Raw genomic sequence first — 5,042 nt, 5'->3', positions numbered from 1 at the left:
ACAAAGCACAAATTTTCCCCTTTATTACTGTTTTTATTGAAGCTATTTGAAAGCCAGCAGCTTTATCATAATTACATCAGAAATACCAGAGTAAATATATTTTCCAATATAAGTGGCCTGTGAATATTGTGTTGGGAAATGAAGGGCCTTCATGTCAGCAAGACTGAGAACCAATGATTCAGATGTTTTTTTTTTAGCGGCGCTCCCCTTTGAAAGTGAAAAGACACTGCATTCATGTCACATTTATGACATTGAAATGGCATACATTAATTTTGTATTTTAGCTTTGAGAACAAGAGTTCATGTACAACTAAAGGCTTTAAATGCCTAGCCAATAAACACCCATCCATCCTACACTACCCTGAAAATCATTCACATCCTGAAATGCTCCTCAGGAGCACATTCTGTTATAGACATTATCATTTAATATGGAAACATACTGGATTGAATTATTTCTTTCTGTAAAAATGATTTCGAACCTACAGAGGTGTTACATGCACTCATAGCCCTAAGTGAACTATTTAGTGAACTTTATTGTTTCAATGAAGTGTTGAGTGGTGTCTGTTACACATTCAGCGGCTAAGACACACACTGCATATCTCTTTGACCTTTTGATGATTGACACATTTAGTGGGTGTATGCAAGTTGTCCTGGAAACACTTTGTTGTGATATCAAACTTCACACTGCAAAATGGCGTGCAGAAAGTGAACGGTCCAGTATCTGCCATAGTGTGACATTTACAGCGCACAACATGTCAAACAAACTGAACTCTTGCACTACAGCATTTCAACGCATCAGGCGGGACATGACATGTGTTTACCACAGAGTTTCAGCTAATATCCTGTTTAACTCTCTCATTCTCAGCCCCTTTTTATCGCCCTTACTTAAACATGCAATATATCTGTTTTATACACATAAATTAAAAACATGAAATTTGAACAGTCAGAAGTCATTTAATGCATTATGCATCATCAGTTTGGATTATTTGATCATCCTTACTCTTTCATTGCATGATTTGGTGTGCATGTGAGGAAGTGGTTTGTTGTTGGGCTGCCGTAATCCAAAAATATAATCTTCCTTCTCTTCATTTTTTTGTTTGCTTCATTTACTTAGCTGCTTTTCTGTGTAAATGAATGTCTCTTCATTTTCAGCCCATTTAGCGCTGTGAAAGCAGAGAAATCCATAACCAACAGGAAACAGATGCGCACCTCAGAACAAAAGGTCTAGGGCTGTTGGTTTCTGCATGTGTCTTAGTGTGTTCATTAAGGTGGCTTGTTTCTGTGTGTGCCATAATATGAAGCGTAAAATGTTTTTGAAGCCAGTCTGTATGACCTTTGGAAAACAGAGTAGCCTACTGCGTCCATCTGTCCAGCCATGACCACTGGTGTCCATGACAATGCAGTGATTTAATGAACACAAGCGGTGGGAAAATCAGAGAGATGTGTGGGAGCCACTGGAGGGTCAAACTAAAGGCATCAAACACTCACTTCATATTTCAGCTTTTGTTTTAACTGTTGTCATAGAGACAATTGCAGCTAGCATAGCTTATTTTCTTTCCTTTTTTTCTGGTCTATAGGGCTATAGATGATGAGGTCACTGTTGGAAATGAATGAAACAGATTGAGAGACATTGATAAGTGAAATTACACACAGTTCTGTTTAACCAATCTTTCACCTGTCAACCCTGCCTCAGCTGAATGTGGAGGCTACAGCTTATTTGTCTGGACTGAATTGAAGTAAACCTATTTAGAGCAAAGATATGGGATGAAAGTTATCTACGATTTTACTGCACACTATACACAACTTTCAAGAGTTGTCACCTCAAGGCTTGGATTGCAGAGAGGTCTAGATATTGAGTCTGATAAATATTTGTCAGGCACCGGCATTGCAACAGCTCTTCTCTCAAATCATGTTTTTGATCATGCAAACAGAGAGATGAACACTGCTGACTTACAGCTTTTGTCTGCAATATCCATTCATTGTTGTGCTAAAATCAATCAAAAAGAGCTAAAATCATGATTAAAGCAGACTTGTTTGTATAGAACTTTTCACAACACACATTGTCAAAGCAGCTTTATAGAGAATCATGTTAATGTTTATCATTTCTTCAAGTCTTATAGTCACATCAAGCAAATTAGAGCTGAGCGATATTATAGTTTACATTCTGCAATGATATAAACAATCAAGCAGTTGAGAATTGCTATGTAGTATTACTTTACAGGAATACTGTATGTATACTGTATGTTTGCTATGTATGAATATACTGTATGGCAATAAAATAGGATACATTTAAATACCCAGCTCAATATAGAGAGTTGTACGATAATATAAGTTACATTTTGCAATAATTTACAATCACACAGCCAAGATTTTGCTATATATTACTTTATGTGAGTATACTGTATATATGCAAAAAAAAAAAGTAGGATCAATTGAAACATCCAAATTTATATGAAAAGTTGTAGGATATTACATTTGACATTATATATGTATTACTATGCAAGTGCGAGAGCAAAGTTTGATAGACCTAGTAGAATCAAAGAACAGCTTTGGATATAAACTTTTGATCTCACAATTACATACTGACAATGCAAAATTCTCTTCAGTGCACACAGCGTAATTCATGAGAAGTCATAATAAGGCCTTTGTTCGACTGTGATGATCAGAACAGTCTATAAATCTGTTCCACTGACAATAATTTGAACATATTATAAATCAGCCAAGGTGAATTCTGAAAACTGAGCTCTTCATCTCTGGTGAATAATTGCGTGCAGTGTGCCGCTGGCTCCAGCCAAAAGCTTTTCTGTCACTAATACTGCTGCTGTCACTGTGAGTCCTGTCACAAGTTCTGCTGCATGCCTCACTTCAGCAGAGCAACTCTTGACTGTCAGTGTTACACTGTTGTAGTATCCTGATGCCATGGTTACTCTGGGTACACAGCATTGCAAAAACAACCACCGTGTCCGGAACACAAAACTTGCAACTGCTCTTTTAAGAAAGACGTTTGAAAACATTAAATTTTAAAGGCTTATAAAACTATAATATGCCTATGAAATGTTAATATACCTATGAACGATTCTAAAAGCAGAATAGGCAGCTCATTTTTATATTAGTTTGACATTAAAAGGATGTAGGAGCAGAACATGATCTTGAGCTTTGAAAGCAGGAGAAGAAGGAGAGTCTGAATGATTTTATCCAGCTGGTAAGGGAACAGGATCCATCTTGTGGGTGCTATTTTCAAAACCAAAACAATAGCCCCATTCTCAAGGCAAGGAAATCACAAGCGTAACTGCCAATGATATCATACTTCAGCTGTTGGTAAATAAACTTCAGTGGTTAACCACACTCTTATTTAGTGGATATCATGATTCAAAAAACATCTGAGTTCACATTGAGCAAGTTTTCAACTCAATTTTTGTCTAAAAAGACACTTTTCCCCAACTCCACGTGTGACCATTATATAATATTGTTTTTGCCTATGCTATGGCCTTGACAACAGGCTTTCTATCAACTTTCTGACCTATCAAGCCCATGCCATGAATATGTAGTATTAAAATATACTATGATCTACAGGCAGGTTTTCGGGTGACATGATTGTTTGCAGGTCCTGTTAAGGTACTGAATGTTATCTGTCACTACAGTTGTACAATTACATGGTTAACTAAATCTTACGTTCTTCTTAAAGCATGTGTAGTTTCTCACTTTCTCATCCAAGTCATCATGTATTTGTGTTACCCAAGTGTTGCTATTGACAACCATGAGTATTTTGCTTTGGATTCTGAATGAATTGACGTGTGCACCAGTAAAGGTTGCATATCCTTAAAAGGAAATGTCCTTTACAAAAAACAAAACAAAAAAAAAACCCTTGATTCTGGACACATAAAACAGGGCAACAATTATTGAATGCTACACGTGCTGTTTTTAATGAGAAGTAGAAATTGAGATTTAAAAGATAAAAGGTACAGGAATGACAATGAAAACTGGCTTTGTTCAAAACGACACTATTCATACAGTCTCTGCAGTATATATACTGCGCATCATTTGCACATTTTCCACATCCTTGGAATTTCCAGGTGATCTAGTAAATGTGCAATAGATGGAATGAATTACAGGATGCACACTTGCCTTTGTTCCATTTCCTTTTGACGAGAGAACAAGAAAACAGTATCAACTGTTATTTTTAACATATCTTGATCATACCTATAAATAAAGTTTATTTTTACAGAATGATAAAATGAATTACTAGTATTCTTCTCCAAACAAACATAGCCTGAGTCTGAGAGGCATTTTCTTCATTAAATAATGAGTGACTTTTACTCACTACTAATGTCTTCTGCAGTGTAATATTTATTAAAGGATGGTTTTAAGAGAATTTCACAATATATAAAAAACAAAACAAACAGAAAAGAGATAACAGATTATTTAAAAATTACAAAAAAAATAAAAATAAATCCACACACATTTTCATATTGCTTCCCCATCAGGCCATCATTAAGCCACTCCCTCTACCCAAAACATCATGTACTAAGAATGTTTCTGTTGATAGATAAACAACTGTGTAACTGGGTTGTCTGAGCAGCATTTGAGATGGAGGGAGTGGTCTTCATTCATAAGGGCCAACATCATGTGGCACTGCTTAATATAAGATGTTTATTTAGAAAATGACTAAAGCACTTGAGTAGAATACCACCAGGAGTAGTACACTCTATATTACATACTGTAACTCAAGTTCACCCAACCACAACCAGACATATAAAAGCTAATGAGAACAACAAAAAAGGAAAAGCGACAATTAAAAAATAAGTTAACAATGTAAATTAATGTAAAAATATGAACTAAAAACCCTGAAAACTATATCAGTGGTCATGCATGGTTCATCATAGAAAACTAAAACTTTGGCATTTTATACATACATGCATGTATGTATGTATGTATATACATATATATATATATCTATATATATATATATATATATATATATATATATATACACACACACACACATACATACATACATACATACATATATATATTAAGAAGGGC

The sequence above is a fragment of the Carassius carassius genome, chromosome 3, assembly GCF_963082965.1.
Source record: "Carassius carassius chromosome 3, fCarCar2.1, whole genome shotgun sequence".
NCBI classification, from domain to species: domain Eukaryota; kingdom Metazoa; phylum Chordata; class Actinopteri; order Cypriniformes; family Cyprinidae; genus Carassius; species Carassius carassius.
Note: the sequence above shows the minus strand (reverse complement) of the source record.